The 19,696-nt window shown below is 41.6% G+C and overlaps 1 long non-coding RNA gene across 2 annotated transcripts in view; it reads left to right on the top strand.

Moving 5' to 3' along the window:
• Window positions 1-19,696, top strand: part of LOC126456021 (uncharacterized) — a 110,389-nt gene that overhangs the window by 66,572 nt on the left and 24,121 nt on the right. For both annotated transcript variants that reach the window (XR_007585362.1, XR_007585361.1), the window contains one exon: window positions 1,851-3,023. This is a non-coding gene — a long non-coding RNA (uncharacterized LOC126456021). The remainder of the gene's footprint in view (window positions 1-1,850; window positions 3,024-19,696) is intronic.

Here is a 19,696-nt window from a genome sequence, read left to right as displayed (position 1 = left end):
AGATATTCTGAAATTTGTATCCTGTCACCCTTGCTGAGCAAATATGTCTTCCTACCTTTCTCAGTACTTCTTGGGTATCCATAGTCATAGATGCTGTCACCGTCTTATGATCACGGAAACCTTCCTGTACATTAACTGATTCGATAAGTTCAGGCCTGTTTGTTGCCAGGAGGTCTAAGACGTTACCCTCACAAGTTGGTTCTCTAACTATCTGCTCAAGGTAATTTTTGGACAAGAGATCCAGAATGATGCCACATGATTCCCTGCCTCTGGCACCATTTTTGATGGCGTAACACTCCCAACCATACATGGCAAGTTGAAGTCACCCCCTATTACAATGGCATGATCAGGAAAATTACTAATGATTTTCTGTCTGAAGCACTCTACAACTACAGGTCCTAACCCAGGTGGTCTATAAAAGCATCTGATCACCATATTTGACCATTCTTTGAAACTCAATTTCACCCAGATTAGTTCAATTCAGAATCCATGACAACCTCACTAGATTCTATCCATTTTTTTACTGCAATAAACACGTTGCCACTGTTGGCGACCAACCTATCCTTACGATAAACATTCCAGTCTGAACTTACGATTTTGTTGTCGTTGACGTATGGTTTCAACCAGCTTTCTGTTCCCAATACTATCTGTGCATTATAACCTTCAGTAAACGATACTAATTCTGGGATCTTTCCTTGGATGCTCCCGCAGTTTACTAAAATCATATTAATCTTTCCTATCTCTGATCTGTGAGGACCAAGCTTCACTGAGGTCCATGTGACTAATTTAACAGGCAAATCGTCTATGCTTCCAAGGGAGGGGTTCTCTAACCTGGAAAAGCTCTAGTTGCACTTCACATGTACTCCGCTACCCTAGCAGTTGCTTACTGCATGTAGTGCATGCCTGATCTATTAAGGGGACCTCTACAATTCTGCACTCAATAGCAGAGATCGAGAAATTCGCATCCAATACCATCGCAGAGCCGTCTCAACCTCTGATTTAGACCTTCCACTCTGCTCCAAACTAGAGGACCGTGATCAACCCTGGGTATGATGGTGCAAATAGACAGCTTAGCCTGCAACCTGCGTGTGTTGCTAGTTGCCTTCATCAAATCAGCCAGCTGCCGAAGGGAGCCAAGGATGGCTTCAGAACCCAAGCGGCAGGCATCATTTATGCCGACATGTGCCACTACATGCAGACGGTTGCACCCAGTGCGTTTGATAGCTGCCGGCAAGGCCTCCTCCGCATCACGGTTGAGACCTCCTGGCAAACAACTGATGACCACAGCAGTTAAGTCCCATAGTGCTCAGAACTTTCCGGCAAACATACTGAATGCGCACTGGAATTCTTTCCCGCGTTGCCTGATCTCCCTCCCTGAGGCACTCCATCACTCGCCTAACATTGTTGTTCCCAATGACTAGAATACCCACCCTCTGTACTTGTCCGGACTGGGTTGAAAAATCGACCACTGGCCCAACGGGAGACGCATCTTGTGCTGGCTCAGAGTTATCATGAACACTGGTTGCACCTCTTATTAAATAAATAAATAAATTAATTAATTAATTAATTTGCCTTCTCTGTTTTGTATATTTCCGACCTGCTCTTAGTTTATTTCTGACTTGTTAACTGTCCTTTATGATTTTTAAGTTCTCTAGTTATTAAATTGTTTCTTTTGGTAAAATTTTTTAGTTGATTCCCTCTTGTCTTGTTGTGCTGTGTCTCCTGTGACCTAGAGTCTTCGGTATTTTTTCCTAATTAACTCTTGGTTGACTGATTTGCTGCTACTTTATAGGTAGAATTTTTTTTCATTCTTTATGTATTGGTGGTTATAAATAAATTTCTTCTTTCAGGACCAACCAACAAATCTTAGGCAAAGAAATGAGGCAGCATTCCTTGTTGAAGATGATGACAGTGACACCATTTTTGTGCAGGAAGTAGGTTCACAATTGAGTCAGCTGGAAGAACAACAGCAAAGGTTGGAACAACACTCAGAAAATGCTAGAAATGTTAACGACAGGCCATGAGAGGAAATACACCCATTTGAAGATGCGTACCAGAGAGAAGTGGAGATGATGGACATGGAAGATGATATAGAAACAGTAGAACACCAGGCATTGTTTGCTATATCCAGTAAACATACTGTTTCACATAGTCAAAGCAGTATTTCTAAGAGAAAGAATCGAGCGAATGATGGCATTGTGGTAGAAATAGTGCTGCTCAGAGATTATGACTTTTCCTTAATGTCTCATTTACTGGTCTTGAACTGACTACAGAACTAAACCGAAGGCTAGAAATTGTAGAAGTCGTAAAGACTACCACAAATTTGTGTAGGAGTGCAAGCCCAAGAAGAGAACCCGAGGTTATATCTCATTTAGATGATTCGGATGTCTCAGAGTTTGTTCATGCAGCCTGGTCTGGGTGTTATATGCCATGATGGTGAATAATTCCTATAAACTGCAAAAGGAAAGTGCAGGCAAGTTCCAGACGCTGCTTGCAATGACAGTGAACTTGAAAGATGAGAATCAAGCAAAAGTCAGTTCCTTTTTTAGTAGAGGCTGTACTTCAACAAACAGACAACATTCTGAATTATCCAAAATTGATTTTCGTGCTGCTGTTGAGAAACATAGTGAGGAAGAGCCTAGAACAGCTCAGATTTCACTGCGACATGGTCATATGTGTTTAGGAAACTTTTTTTGGCCCATTTGTTGAACCTGCATTTGAAGACCACAGCCAGCCAGCCAGCCAGCCATCCATCCATCCATCCATCCATCCATCCATCCATTCATCCATCCATCCATCTCTTCTGTTAGTAATATTGAGGAAAGTGTCTGGTGATTGACAAGAAACCATTTTTTTATATACGACAAAGAAAAGTTGCAAAACTAACTACAGCTGCTGTGTCCACTGTGAAGAGGTTTCTTTTGCCTTTGACATCCTTTCTCAAGACAAAATTTGATGGTTGGTATCTGACCATAAAGCTGTGTGATGGATCAGCAACATTGGAAGTTCTGTTTCCCTCTAATGTGAGTTTAATTTTATTTAATATGTAGAAACTTGAGTTTCTGGAAATGTAAGCAGTTTGTTGCCGAATATGATTTCTCTTGAGAAAAGAAACATTTTAGTGTGTAAGATTAGAATATTTCTATTAATTTAATTTTGATGCTATTCATAAAGTAACCTGAGATTGGTTAATAAAAGTAAATAAATGCTTGTAGCTTCATAGTGCTTGTGTAGTTGGGAAACGACTATGAACATCATGTTGCATCAGACAACTCTGTTGCGTTTGTCAGTAATGTGAGCAGCAAATGATGTAAATGGACAGTTTTATTGTATCTCCCGCCAGCTGTGAGGTACCTTCTGTCATTTGCTTCCTGCAAACAGTAGTGGATGCTGCTGTAATTCAGCGGTGATTGTGTCGTGCGTATGGGGATTGGGTGAAGAGGGATGCTGTTGTGAGGGAGTGGTGCAGAAAATTCAAGGCAGGTTGCATATATGTGTGTGCTGAAAATGACATTCAGATGTCACTTATGAAGTTGTGCAAGATGCTGACGAAATTGTACGTGCATAGGGTTTTATGCTCGCTGCTTCTGTGGCATTCGGTAAGTCATATGTGCCCCTACGGGTGGTGCTAAATGTTGAGCATCTGAGGGAGCTCAGTACTCATTTGCTGGGTACGTGCTTGGCAAATCCAGGTTTCCTGAGTTGGGGCTGGTGAGTGCCACCAGTTCTGTGTAAGTGTAAGCTGTGGGCATGCTTCTGTAACCATAATGTTGCGCAACGATGGAACATTGTGCATCATGGCATCACAGGAAATGGGGATCTCTGCTTCACTGCCTGGCTCGCAAGGATGACAAAAACTTCTATAAAAATCCTCAATCTCAAGGAGTGCTGCATGGCAGTAAGACACATGGCTGTTGTGACGGAACAGTCATAGCAGGCAACCTCTGGGCAACCAGCTGCATCTCGCTTGTAAAAGCTTACCTAGGCATGTGGGGCTCTGTCTAGGTGGACCCTTGTGTCCTTAAATGTTTGTGGGGTGGAGACATAATTCTCTTACTTACTCGTATCAAATGCCATTGTAGTGGATGTACCAGTGGAGGCCGTGAACAACCAATTTAACAAATGGGTTTATATTGTCAGTCCTCTTGGTACAGGAATTAATTCAGATTCTTATATTTCTACTAATGGAACACATGCTGCTAGACGTAATGTGTTTTTAATAGTTGAAAGAGGGCAGCTTTGAGAAAGTTACATCTTTATACATTCAAAAGAGTTTAGAAGCCATTACTGGCACTTTAAACTCTGTAAAAAAATGGGCGCTGTTGGTTGAAACTTATGTAGTCTGCCCAAAATTACTTTAGGATTGACACTATGGCGAGCAAGTGGAAATGTGGAACAGAGGTGCCACGTCCCATATGGAACACATGCGTAATCTTAACATTTCATTCAACTTGTGCAAACAGGTAAACTATTCACTTTATAAATATGGAAATTGCATCAGTGTGTTCTGGAAGAATTACACTACATTTTGATTTTAGTTTTATCAGCGAGATCAAATTACCAAGACTGTATAAGGACAGTTTACGAATGTGTATTTTCTTACGATGTTGGTGAGTTTATGACATGCGCCAAACTTTTTTTGTTATTGAAGTTAGGTGACTACATTATACAAATGAAATCTTAAGAATACATCATATTGTCATATTCAAAACCAGAACTCTGTCGGAGATCTCTACTGTAAGATAATTTGAGTTAAATATGACGCTCAAGTGTCAACTATGAATCAGGTGCCTGTATGGTTTTAACACGAGAAACAGATCACTATAAGATTGTAATGAAACTGTTGTAAAATTTTCTGGTCCACCTACTTAATTATAACACAACAAAAAATAAGATGAAGCATGTTAGAAACGTGGTGGTAAAATGTATCTTAAGTAGGACAACCTCTGGTATTAGAAAGAACAAAAGTGATACAAGTAACAGAGCCTCTGTATTGCAGCAGCCGTATTGTAAACAATAATACTTGTTTTGTGCGATATGTACTGAATTTCTTATATGAACGTCCTTTGGAATTAGTTGCTATTAAGGCCTTCTTATTAAAAATTCAAAACTAACGATGATATAATTTTGTTATGTAGACACTTATAAATTGCGCGTGCCAGACATGTAGTGGGATCCGCCTGTGCTCCATTTCTACAGGGATAATGGAAAAACTCCACTGATATCACTCTCATTGCTATGATGGATTCTTGAAGTGTTACTGTCACTGTTAGTGTTTAAAGAAATTATCATCTCCTCCACTGAATTTTCAAAAAGAGCTTCATTCAGCCATGCTCTTTCCATGATGCTCCTCATATATTTGATGGCTTTTCTCCAATCTTCAGCGTTGATGTTCGTTACAGCTTCTCTTGTGTGCGCTTTGACTGCAGTGAGAATAATTTATTGTTATTCCTTGCAACATAACCTGTAATTTGGGTCAATATTAACTCTGTTGAATTGAACTGGCAGTGGTAAGGTGAGAGCCTAAGAACTGTGTAATCACATTCTTTAGCCAGTTCATTGATTTTGTGTAGGGCACCTTTATAAGGCCATCATTTACATCAGTGTTATGATGCTGAAGCCAATCAATCATCTCCTCCTCTTAGTTTGTCAATGTAGATGCCTTGTCAACAACAACTAAAGGGTAAGGAGCATTCTGTAGAAGAATTTTTGATGGTTTTCAGAGATTTGTTATCAGTGAATCATTGCACCACTTTGTAGATGTAACATGGTTCATTTTTTTGCCATAATCTTGTTTTCTTTGATTTAAAAAGCAGGAGACTGTTTGGGAGAAAACTTTGTGAGATGCCTACATGAAGAAGAATAAATGTGCCCCCCTTGCCAGAAGGCATTGGTGTTGTCCATTTAGCTGTGTTGTCTGTCCATCCCTGCTTGACAATGTGACCAGAATTGACCCACATTTTGTCAAGCCACACCAATTCATTAATATTCATGCTATAGATGTCCCTTAAAAACCAGCATTGCCATGCAGCTATTTTCTCCCACTCCATCAACAGCCTATGGCCACAGAAATTTCCATAGTGAAAGCCAAGATTGTGTCAAACTGTGGACAAGGATGTGCGACTGCGTTGATAAAGTCCTCATTCTATAAATGTGACCAGTAACTTCCTGAGCACCGGACTCCCCTTTCTGCAATAATAATCATGAAAATGACGACGAATTGTGTCCTCTGCAAACAAATCAGTATCAGTAACCCGTTTATCCATTTGATGTTTTTCCCGGGGATCTTAAGTTTCAATGGTTCTTCAGCTTCCTTTTCTTTGTGGAACATTTCCATCCCAATCTTCACAACAGTGTTTTATTTATATTTAAAGCTGCAACTGTTCTGTTGATTACTATGGGAACGGAGAGCAGTGGGCCACCATTAAGTTTTGATTTCTGAAAGTAGGCAAGTAACACGCAAACCATTTCTCTCAACTGCCCTCGCATGGCAACCCTGTGACCAAGAGAATGATGTCCAGTTATTACTTCCAACGACCTTTCTACTGATATTGTTCAGTACTACAAAATGATTATTGGTAACAATGATTAACAGTATCAGCAAATCAAAGAATTAACTTCTACACCCATAAAAACACACACATAGAAAGTCATAGGACGCAGCGATCACATAGGGCAGCAAGCTGGCTGCAACTGAAGCCCACTGCAAGCAGGAAGTGTTGTGGTGTGGGATAAATGTTCTACAACTTCAAGGATGTACTGCAGCTGCAGGTAGTGCAGTTTTGGCAAAAAGTGGCCCAGCCCTGCTGTGTGGGCTTCCCCTTCTGCCAGTTCCATCCTCACTGTCAATCCTAAATCAATTTTGGACAGACTATACTTTCCATCTAGCAACAAACATCCAGAAAGCCAAATGCCTTGGGGAATATGAAATCAAAGTGGACCTACACAAAGCCTTGATCTAGAGCTATGGTGTAATCATGCAGAGATATTGCAAATGTTCCAAAGGAGGAAGTGAAAATTGAATATATTCACAAAGGTGTCGTGGGCATGCAAAATATAATGACAGGAGTAGGTAGCGAACTGGTCGAATCATATGCCAACGTATCAAGGGTAGACTGAAGTCCCCACCAACTATGATTGTATGAGTAGGGTACCTATTTGAAATAAGATTAGAGTTTTCTTTGAACTATCCAGCAACTGTATCATCTGAGTCAGAAGGTCAGTACAGGGAACCATTTATTAATTTATTCAGGTTTTCAAGTATGTCTTCTACCCATACTAACTCACTGGACCTAACTACTTCAATTTCACTAAGGTAAACTACTTCTGACAGCAATAAACAATCCATCACCAAACTGCACATAATTTATCCTTTCTGATCACAGTTATGTACTTCGTAAAAATGTTGATTGTACTTATTTCTGGCATTAGCCATCTTTCTTTACCTATAACGGTTTCAGCTTCACTGCTTGGAGCTGTGGTTCTTCCCCAACACAGCTATGACAATTCACGACTAGAAAAACGATTGTCGCTACGTCTTCCTTCCTGTATTGCCCTGCACAGTTTTAGACTGATGCCCTTTCTGTAGTTTCCCGAGACCCTCAAAAAACTGCCCAATCCTCTCCACACAACCTCTGCTACCTGTGTAGCTGCTTCCTGTGCGTAGTGGACCCATGACCTTTCAATCAGAACCTAGAAACCCACACGGAATCTGCAGCCTCCATGGTCGCAAAACCTTGTGAGCCTCTGATGCAGTCCCTCCACTCAGCTCTGTACCAGAGGACAACTTCTATTGCAGACACTCCACTTAGCTGTGTACCAAAGGACCACTTCTGTCGTCTCTGTACCAAAGGACCATTCCAGTCAGCAATGCTACAATTGGTGAGTTCCATCTTCATCTTGCAAGCAAGACTGGCAGTCTCCGTGCGAATTGGTATGGGTGGAGGTTATACTTAACAGCCGAACTAAGTTAATAATTGGCTCCTTCTACAGACCCCCAGACTCCGGTGATATAGTTGCTGAACAGTTCAGAGAAAATTTGAGTCTCGTAACAAATAAATATCCCACTCATACGGTTATAGTTGGTGGGGACTTCAACCTTCCCTCGATATGTTGGCAAAAATACTTGTTCAAAACCGGTGGTATGCAGAAAACATCTTCTGAGATTGTCCTAAATGCTTTCTCTGAAAATTATTTTGAGCAGTTAGTCCACAAACCCAAGCGAATTGTAAATGGTTGCGAAAACACACTTGACCTCTTAGCCACAAACAATCCAGAGCTGATAGAGAGCATCATGACTGATACAGGGATTAGTGATCACAAGGTCGTTGTAGCTAGGCTCAATACCGTTTCTTCCAAATCCACCAGAAACAAACGCAAAATAATTTTATTTAAAAAAGCGGATAAAGTGCCACTAGAAGCCTTCCTAAGAGACAATCTCCATTCCTTCCGAACTGACTATGCAAATGTAGACGAGATGTGGCTCAAATTCAAAGATATAGTAGCAACAGCAACTGAGAGATTCATACCTCGTAAATTCCTAAGGGATGGAACTGATCCCCCGTTGTACACAAAACAGGTCCGAACGCTGTTGCAGAGGCAACGGAAAAAGCATGCGAAGTTCAGAAGAACGCGAAATCCTGAAGATTGAGTAAAATTTACAGACGCGCAAAATTTGGCTCGGACTTCAATGCAAGATGCCTTTAATAGGTTCCACAACGAAACATTGTCTCGAAATTTGGTAGAAAATCCGAAGAAATTCTGGTCGTATTAAAGTACACAAGCAGCAAGACGCAGTCAATACCTTCGCTGCGCAGTGCCGATGGTACTGTTACCGACGACTGTGCTGCTAAAGCGGATTTATTGAACGCAGTTTTCCGAAATTCCTTCACCAGGGAAGACGAATGGAATATTCCAGAATTTGAAACACGAACAGCTGCTAGCATGAGTTTCTTAGAAGTAGATACCTTAGGGGTTGCGAAGCAACTCAAATCGCTTGATACGGGCAAGTCTTCAGGTCCAGATTGTATACCGATTAGGTTCCTTTCAGATTACGCTGATCCAATAGCTCCCTACTTAGCAATCATATACAACCGCTCGCTCACCGATAGATCTGTACCTACAGATTGGAAAATTGCGCAGGTCGCACCGGTGTTTAAGAAGGGTAGTAGGAGTAATCCATCTAACTACAGACCTATATCATTGACGTCGGTTTGCAGTAGGGTTTTGGAGCATATACTGTATTCAAACATTACGAATCACCTCGAAGGGAACGATCTATTGATACGTAATCAGCATGGTTTCAGAAAACATCGTTCTTGTGCAACGCAGCTAGCTCTTTATTCGCACGAAGTAATGGCCGCTATCGACAGGGGATCTCAAGTTGATTCCGTATTTCTAGATTTCCAGAAAGCTTTTGACACCGTTCCTCACAAGCGACTTCTAATCAAGCTGCGGGCCTATGGGGTATCGTCTGAGTCGTGTGACTGGATTCGTAATTTCCTGTCAGGAAGGTCGCAGTTCATAGTAATAGACGGCAAATCATCGAGTAAAACTGAAGGGATATCAGGTGTTCCCCAGGGAAGCGTCCTGGGACCTCTGCTGTTCCTGATCTATATAAATGATCTGGGTGACAATCTCAGCAGTTCTAGTAGGTTGTTCGCAGATGATGCTGCAATTTACCGTCTAGTAAGGTCATCCGAAGACCAGTATCAGTTGCAAAGCGATTTAGAAAAGATTGCTGTATGGTGTGGCAGACGGCAGTTGATGCTAAATAACGAAAAGTGTGAGGTGATCCACATGAGTTCCAAAAGAAATCTGTTGGAATTCGATTACTCGATAAATAGTACAATTCTCAAGGCTGTCAATTCAACTAAGTACCTGGGTGTTAAAATTACGAACAACTTCAGTTGGAAAGACCACATAGACAATATTGTGGGGAAGGCGAGCCAAAGGTTGCGTTTCATTGGCGGGACACTTAGAAGATGCAACAAGTCTACTAAAGAGACAGCTTACACTACACTCGTTCGTCCTCTGTTAGAATATTGCTGCGCGGTGTGGGATCCTTACCAGGTGGGATTGACGGAGGACATCGAAAGGGTGCAAAAAAGGGCAGCTCATTTTGTATTATCACGTAATAGGGGAGAGAGTGTGTCAGATATGATACGCGAATTGGGATGGAAGTCATTACAGCAAAGACGTTTTTCGTCGCGGTGAGATCTATTTACGAAATTTCAGTCACCAACTTTCTTTTCCGAATGTGAAAATATTTTGTTGAGCCCAACCTACATAGGTAGGAATGATCATCAAAATAAAATAAGAGAAATCAGAGCTTGAACAGGAAGGTTTAGGTGTTCGTTTTTCCCATGCGCTGTTCGGGAGTGGAATGGTAGAGAGATAGTATGATTGTGGTTCGATTAACCCTCTGCCAAGCACTTAAATGTGAATTGCAGAGTAGTCATGTAGATCACTTCAGCTAGCCACCTGAAACCAGAGAGAATCTCTTCCAGTCATACGTGACACACTTTGTTGGTACCGACACGAGCCACCACCTTTAGTTGACTGCATTCTGTGCTCTTCGTGACACCTGGAAGCACTCTTTCCACATCTGGAATGACTCCTCCCAGTATGTGGACTCGCATTTGGGAGGACGATGGTCCAAACTTGTGTCTGGCCATCCTGATTTAGGTTTTCCGTGATTCCCCTTAATTGCTTCAGGCAAATGCTGGGATGGTTCCTTTGAAAGGGCATGGCTGATTTCCTTCCCCATCTTTCTCTAACCCAAGTTTATGTGCAGTCTCTAATGACCTCGTTGTTGGTGGGGTGTTAAACACTAATCCCCCCCCCCCCCCCCCTCCCTCCCTCTCCATCCAGTATGCACACAGAGGGCATACTGGTTTCCTTCCACTCCTTGGCAGTCATAATATCCCTAAGTGCCCCATTATCTGCCTAATGTAGCTCCCAACTACCAGTTAACACATCCTTTGTTACTGTCAAGACCATGTGGGCTGAGAGGCTTTCTATGGAATAGGACGAGTGCATCTGTCTCAGGGACTTTGTCAGCCACAGATAACGTCCAAAACCTGTTTGTCAGATGAACTGAGGACACCCTCCAATCATCCCCTCAGAAATTCTTTCGCTGCCTGCCATACCTGGGAATGACCTCCCTTTCAACCAAGGGTGAGGCATCCACCTCAGTGTGGGCAGCACATGGGGCTATAGTGCATCAATCAGGGAACGCGAGTCATGATGGTTGCCCCTTGGATCTCCACGTCTGGTCCTCCACAATGATGTCCGCTGGCTGCAGCTTCAAGCTATGTGACTGAAGCAAATGCTGCCTGTAGCTATGTGTGAAGGGTCAGCAACTCAAATTGCTTCCGAACAGAGGAATCGCAGTTCTTGTCCATACTAAAGATGGTGAAAATGTGCTCTACACAGTTAATACATGCAGAACTGCTCCTGAGAAATACACAAACACATGTGACATTAATGAGTTTAAACTAAGGAGCACAGAGGAAATTTGAAATATGTTGCTTCTTATGAGAAGCTGTGTCAATCTCGCAGATGAAAATGGTGTCCTCTGATGTGCTACTGCAGTGACAAAAGCTAGCATGAGAGTGGATTAGTCTGGCCGATGGTGCTTACAGGGCCAGCCCATACCCAGTCCCTGTGCTGTTGCTAGGGAATTAATGCTCTTCATCTGGCGGCAACCAGCTCGTTATGGTGTCAGGCATGTAAGTTCCTCGCTGCTCCCAATTAATTAGCATATCGTACTGTTGCTTGTTCAGCTGTGGAACACATTTTCATCAGTTGTCCAACAGCAACAAGGCCACTTGTGATCTGCGTGAAGCATGTTGTGGAGTTACTTGATGTGGGGCAAATACAAATCCAAATCCAGGGTTTTAACTGACTGCCATCCTGGTTACTGAAAAGAACCAGTCATTTTAGATTGAATGGAGTACAAGAGAGGCTGAACTTCTGCTTATGTTTTTAATACATTATTGTATGACATTTTAAAAGAACAACACATCTGCATAGCTGTATTCATGGATGGGTCTGAACATGGGGACTCTCTTGGCTGCTGTGCTGTTTTCACTGATGGTGTCCCCAAGATGTGATTGTCCCAAGACTTCACTCTCTTTGATGCAGGATTATACATGATCTTACTGGCACTTGAGTAGATGAGATGTGTTGTGACTGCTATATTCCTCATCTGGTCATATTCCCCAAGTGTCTTTTTACTCTCTACAACACTTGTACCCAGTAGGTACCATAGTGGGGGATATCCAGGATGTCTTCCACGTACAAAGCTGGGAAAGGAGGTGTCTTTCTTCTGTGTACCAGGGCACAGGGGTATCAAGGGAAACTAAGTGGCAGATGTAGCAGCTAATTAGGTGTATCTTGACATTTGGATAACTGTGTGCAGTTGCCCTGCATGCTATCATCTTGCTTTTGAAGTACATTGATGGTAAGAAGAGTGGCTGAACTGACAGACAATAAGCAGTGCCTGGTAAAGACTGGAACTCGGCCGTAGCATACCTCCTTCCAGCCAAGCTGACAGGATGAAATCCTTCTCACTCATCTTTGGATAGGCCACAGCCCTGTGATGCATAGCTTCTTGCTCTGGTGTGAAGGCCCTCCAAGTGACTGTGGCATGCAGATGACATTGTGCCACATTTTACTGTGTTTTATTGTTAGGACAAGTGGCAGCAGCTTGTTTGCTGACAGATCTCTCTTATTTTAACTGGCAATCAAAGAAATGTGATAAAACTTTTAAGGTCAAGTTTTTAAAGTGTTGTCAGGGTGGCCGGCTCATCTACGCTTTTAGTAAGTGAGCTACCAGTAGCATTTCCATGTGTAATTATTTTAGCTTCTGTCTTATGTTGATTGTGTTTGAAATGCCAGTCTCAGGACAACTGCCCATTTTAAGTTTATTCTAAAGCATGGGAGCTAGTAGGATTGTTTGCATGACTGAGGGAGGTTGGGAGCAGGTGAAACACGATATTTTGAATACGGGCTGTTGATGAAGAGCCTATTGGTAGGATGGTAGTAACTTAAAGAGGGGCACCTAACAGAAGCCGATGCATTGAAATCAAAGATAAAGACCAAGCTCAAGGAACTTTCTGATAATCAGGAACCCACTCACTGGGAATTCATCCCCCCTGGCTATGCTGTGACAAGGGTGTTCTACATGGAAGTCCTTGAGTGCCTGCTTGCAAGCATTCTTCAGACCCGAAATGCAACAAGCTGGTAAATAGTCTACCACATAACAGTGAACTTACCCACAGCTAGTTTAGCCGGCAGGTACATTGTACTTTCAAAGGGTCTGAATTTTATGAACTTTCAGTACAATTTATGTAGGTGGTCTGTAGTGTAGGATCCAAGTTTTCAATCTCGACAACCCTGAGCTAGCTTGGAGGGAACAGAAAAACAATGAAGTTTTGGTACTTTTTTCTGTTTATTGTATAAATTTTTCCCTTATACTGGACAAGTGTATGTTCGCATCATAGCTTACCAAGCTACTGAACATGAAACGAATGGCAGAATTCTTATATTGCCAAAGAAACTGTAAGAAGTTCAGGTGTTAGCATTATAATTTTAATCATAAAACTTTTTGAAAAGGTGTGCTTCTAATTGTCAAAGCTTAACAACTTCATGAACACTGTCTGCTCCTAATACAACCTCATTTCTTACCAGCTAAGTGTGTAGCTAAAAAATTAAAATTACTCTGAATGAAAAAAAAGTAACAGAATACGGAATCACAAAAAAATCAATGGCTTGACCAATTTAGTCCGTATGCTAGACCAAAGCAGCCATTAACTTCTTTGTTATCAATGGTAATGTGATCCGTTAGGCTTTCCCTGTCAACCCCCTTTATGCAGCAAGTGGATGCGACACTACTTCAGTCCCTTTTTGGGCAAAGGAAGAAGAAAGTCAGCACCATTTACAAAAACATTCCATCAGTTTGGAGCTGGACACTAACAAAAGGAAAGGTGATCCTCATAACTGTATCGAAAAATGAAACTTCAGAAGACACAGCACAGGGGCCTGGAAAAGAATGGAGAGGGGCAGGTCCTAATACTCTGCCTTTTGGCACACACTTTTGTGGCCATGCCTGAAAGATGCTCTCATTCTTATGTAAGTAAATTTTGTTGGGTACCAAAGAATAGGTAGCTGCTGAGGCAGAGAGAAAAATAATTAGAAGCACACATAGTATTTATGTAACATCATCTACTTAACTTTCTTCTGCAAGTCCAAATAGTATTCCACACTAGACTGTTACACAAGTATCTTGAACATAAACAATCACAATAACAGAGTGGGAATGTAGTAATGCTGCAAACGCTCTAATTCAGTTCCACAATTAGACTGGCTGGTGTCAATGCGATATCTTCATGGGCTGGCTCGGTGGTGGCACTATTTGTGCATACACCAGATGGTGTGTTTATGAGCTGGCTGCAGATTGGCAGGACAGTAAAGTATGTTACTGCCAACCTCTGGACAAAGGATACCCAATGTAGTGTCAATAATGTACGAAACTACAGATGTTATTTTGAAAAGAAGCTAATGCCTCAGCATTTCCAGGATATCTATGTTTTCATCCTGGATGGTAGCACTATCATAATCATCAGTCTCTGATATCCTCTGAACTGTGGATGATGGGCAAACAGGCAGATTTCATAGACTTCTAAAAAGCATTTGACACCGTGCCCCTCTGCAAACTGTTCACAAAGATATGAGCATATGGAATAGATTCCCAGATATGTGAGTCGCTCAAAGACAGTAACAGAAGCCATTATGTTGTCTTTGTCATTGAGTGTTCATCAGAAACAAGGGTATCATGAGCAGTGCTCCAGGGAAGTGTGATAATATTACTACTATTTTCTGTGTACCTAAATGATCTGGCAGACAGGGTGAGCAGCAATCTGTGGCTGTTTGATGATACTGCGGTGTGTGGTAAGGTGTCATTGTTAAGTGACTTTAGGAGGATACTAGATGACTTGACAAAAATTCTAATTTGTGTGGTGAATAGCAACTAGCTCTGAATGGGGGGGCGGGGGGAGAAAGTAAGTCAAAGCAAATGAGTAGGAAAAGCAAACCCATAATGTTAGAGTTCAGCGTTAGTTAAGTAGTGCTTAGCAGAATAACATTAGTATGTGAGGACTGTAGTAGGCAAAGTGAATGGTTGACTTCATTTTTTTGGGAGAATTTAGTGAAATATGGGTCATCTACAAAGGAGACCCCGTATAGGGACTGATGCAACCCATAGTTTAGTACTGCTAGAGCATTTGGGATCTGCACAAGGCTGATTAAAGGAAGACCCTCGAATCAATTCAGAGACGGGCTGCTAGATTTGTAATCGAACAATGTGGAAGTATTACTGGGATGCTGTGGGAACTCAAATGGGAATCTCTGGAGGAAAGGCGATGTTCTTTTCAAGGAACACTGTTGAGAAAATTTAGAGAGCAGGCATTTGAAGCTGACTGCAGAATGATGCTATTGCAACCAATGCATATTTCATGTAAGGACTGCGAAGATAAGAGAAATCAGGTCTTGTATGGCGGCATATACTGTATTTTACGGACTATGCGACGCACTTTTTTCCTTCGAAAAATTGCCTCCAACATTCTAGTATGTCTTATACTTGAAATTAATATAAAAAATGTACATTATTTGATTTAACATTCCCACCAGTCTTAAAAATGGCCATGTATTCGATGTCACTGGAAACCTGTCTCTGTCTGGCAACACTGGATTCAACTGGCAGCAGCAGTGCACCGCTGTGGCGAACATAAGTTGCAGGGATTCAAAAGCTTGCTAACATTGTCTCCCTCCCACCCCGGCATCACAAACCCATAACACTGTCTAGCCTATGATGCGTCATTGCAGTCTGTGATGCCAGTGAACTTGAATTGAAAGTGATGTGTGTTATTGGTAACAGTACAGTATTTTTATTAGTAGCTAGTTTGGTAATGGAAACGAAAAATGTATTCACATGATGCGGCCTATAAAATGAAAGTAACAGTGTATGCAGAACAATGTGGAAACAGAGCAGCTGAATGGCATTTCGACCCTACACCAACAGAGAAAAACATTTTGCAATTGGTGGGCTAGTAAAGAAGAACCAAAAAAAAAAAAATTAGGAGGACTACATAACTATGCAAATAGAGGACTGAATGCAAAATGGCCAAAACTAGATGATGACGGATTGAAATGGATTCAAGGACACAATTGAAATGGCAAGTATGCACCACAATGAAACTTTACAGATGTTAAGAGAGGAGTTTGTTGGTGCTACTGGTTTATGAAGCATTATGGACATAACATGCAAACAATAACTAAAATATCTTAGAAAATTCTGTAAGATTATGAAGAGAAAATATTATTGGGCGAGGAATTCCGCCTTATGCAAGACACCTTTTTTCTGTTTTGTTCCACCCAGATGTGTTTCAGCACTTTTTGTGCTATCTTCAGTGGGTTATTTTTTATTTTCTAACTGTAAAATTGTTGTTGGATATTAACATTTGGTGAAACTTATGGTACATAATATTTCCAGTTGTGAATGAATAATTGTTGTAAGCTATTATACATAATTTGTTCATAATTGAGATACTTATTAGTGACTTGATGCACTGCATGTTGTTTATAACATTATGTCAAAGTTATATTTATAGCTTAATTGGCAAATCCCTTCCATACAGCCTAGCCACCCATGGCTGTTGCATCTGTAGTGACGAGTGGTCTCTCTCGAAATATGCTAAGGGTCTCACTGAGGTCTTTATAGTTTGTAATTACCCACCCAACCCTGTACAAAAACGGATCTCCCACACCTTAACTTTCCAGTCACCCAACACCTCTCAAAGCCCCACCGTCTGGCCACAGAGGAGCATTCCCCTCATGATTCAGTACCACGCAGAACTGTAGCAACTGAATTAACAATTTCTGCCAGGGTTTCGACTACCATTTGTCATGCCCTGAAATGAGAAATGACCTGCCCACTATCCTTCCTATTTCTCCCAAGGTGGTATTCCAATACACTGAAGCTACACAGTATCCTAGTCCATCCATACACAAGCATTGTTCCCAACCCCTTGCCTCATGGCTCATATCCCTGTAACTGTCCTAGATGCAAGACCTGTCCCATACATCCTCCCCCTACCACCTACTGCAGTCCAATCACAAACATCACCTATCCCATCAAAGGCAGGGCTACCTGTGAAACCAGTCATGTGATCTACAAGCTAAGCTCCAGCCACTGTGCTGCATTCTATGTGGGCATGACAACCAGGAAGCTGTCTGTCCACAAGAATGGCCACGAACAAACTGTGAAAGGAGGTTTACTGAATTGTGTATGTGGGAACTCTTTCTGCAATACATCCTACTTTCTTGTAACCCACCTATTGTCGACCTTTCTTAGTCATTGCCCCTATCTGTCTAGGCCCTTCCCTGTTCCCATTCCAGCACTACAGAGCCCTCTATTCCGACAGTGCACCCATCCTTTTTCTTCTCTCCTTCTCTGCTATCCCCCTCCCCTCTCTTACATCTAATCTCCTGACTGCACCTAGCTGCTTCATTCTCCACCTTGTGTCTGCACATCCCCAGCAGTACTTTACCGTCCCCCACACCTACCATGTTATCGCTCCTCCTCCTTACCCCCACCCAGTTACCTCTCCCATAATGCCCTGCTGATCTCAGTCTGGCTCCAGGTGTGTGTGTGTGTGTGTGTGTGTGTGTGTGTGTGTGTGTGTGTTTCCCAGTTTTGACAAAGGCCTTGTTGGCCGAAATCTAATTGTGTGACTATCTTTTTGTTGTGTCTTTCTGTGACTCAGCATCTCAGCTGTGTAGTGAGTACTAACTATACTCTTCACTATATTGTTACAGTCCAGCCTGGATTTTACATTGTCTGAATACAGGTTACACATACAAAGTCAAAGAAGAGTTATGCAGGAGTGGGTTTAATAAAGAATAAGAAAATATGAATGCAGGTGAGCTACTATGGACAGCACAGTGAACACATTATGGCAACCAAGATAGACACAAAGTTCACACCTACTACAGTGGTACAAGGTCACATGTCTGTTAGCTCCACACATGATGAAGAGATTGAAGAAATACATTATGAGATAAAAGACATTATTCAAATAGTTAAAAGATATGAAAATTTAATTTTGGCGAGGGACTGGAATTTAATAATAAGAGGAAAAATAGAAGATGAATATGAACTGGGGGAAAGGAATGAGAGAGGAAGCCCTCTGGTAGAATTTTACACAGACCGTAATTTACTCATCGTTAACACAAAGAAGGTGGTTAACACAAGAAGGTTGCAGATGTGGACGACACCTGGACACACTGGAAGGTTTCAGACTGATTATATAATGGTCAGACAGAAACTTCAGAACCAGATTTTAAATTATATGACACATCCAGTGGTAGATGTGGACTCTGACCATAATTTATCAGTTATGTACTGTACATTAAAGCTGGAGAAATTGGAAGAAGGTTGGAAATTAAGGAGATGGGACTTGGATAAGTTAAAGAACCAGAAGTTGAGAGCTTCAGGTGGAGCATTAGGCAATGGTTGACGAGAACAGCTGAAAGGAATCCAATAGAAGACAACTGGGTAGCTTTAAGAGATGAAATAGTGAAGACAGCAGAGCATCAAACAGGTAAAAAACACAGGATAACACAAGAGATATTGAATCTAATTGATGAAAGGAGAAAATTTAAAAAGTTCAATGAAGAAAGCAGGCAAAAGGGAACACAAAAATTTTAAAAATGAGACTGACTGAAAGTGCAAAATTGTGATCAGGAATGGATAGAGACCAGATGTAAGGATTTAGAAGCATATTTCACTAGGGGAAAGATAGATGTCGCTGACAGGAAAATTAAAGAGGCCTTTGGGGAAAACAGAAGCAGTTGTGTGAATATAAAGAACTCAGATGGTAAAGCAGTACCAAGTAAAGAAGGGAAAGCTGAAAGATGGAAGGAATATATAGAGGATCTGTACATGGGAGATGAACTTGAAAGCAATATTTTAGAAAGGGAAGTGAATGCAGATGAATATGAGATAGGAGATAAGATACTGTGAGAAGAATTTGGCAGAACTCTGAAAGATCTGAGTCAGAACAAGGGCCCGGGAGGAGGCAACATTCTGTCAGACTTACTGGTAGCCTTGGGAGAGCCAGCCATGTCAAGACTCTTCCATCTGGTGTGCTAGATATATGAGACAGGTGAAATACCCTCAAACTACAAGAAGGGTTTAATAATTCCAATTTCAAAGAAAGTAGTTGCCGACAGGTGTGAAAATTTTCAAACTATAAGTTTAATAAATCATGGTTGCAAGATACTAACACGAATTCTTTACAAAAGAATAGAAATACTGGTAGAAGCAGACCTCAGTGAAGATCAGTTAGGATTCTGGAGAAATGTACGGATACATGAGGAAATACTGACCCTACAGCTTATCTTAGAAGATAGGCAAACTGACATTTATAGCATTTCCAGACTTAAAGAAAGCTTTTGACAGTGCAGTGCCTGTGTTATTCTGAATAACGAAGCAATTTTCCCATTAAATCGCAAATTGGAACGGCGATCAGCTGTAGAATAGAATGACGACAAAATTTGTGCTGGACCAGAACTTGAATCCAGCTGCTTATTGTGAGCAGTCCTCTTACCATTTGGTTATCCGTTCACAACT

This window comes from Schistocerca serialis, chromosome 2 (genome assembly GCF_023864345.2).
Source record: "Schistocerca serialis cubense isolate TAMUIC-IGC-003099 chromosome 2, iqSchSeri2.2, whole genome shotgun sequence".
NCBI classification, from domain to species: Eukaryota; Metazoa; Arthropoda; class Insecta; order Orthoptera; family Acrididae; genus Schistocerca; species Schistocerca serialis.
Note: the sequence above shows the minus strand (reverse complement) of the source record. Positions and strands in the feature narration are given on the sequence as shown.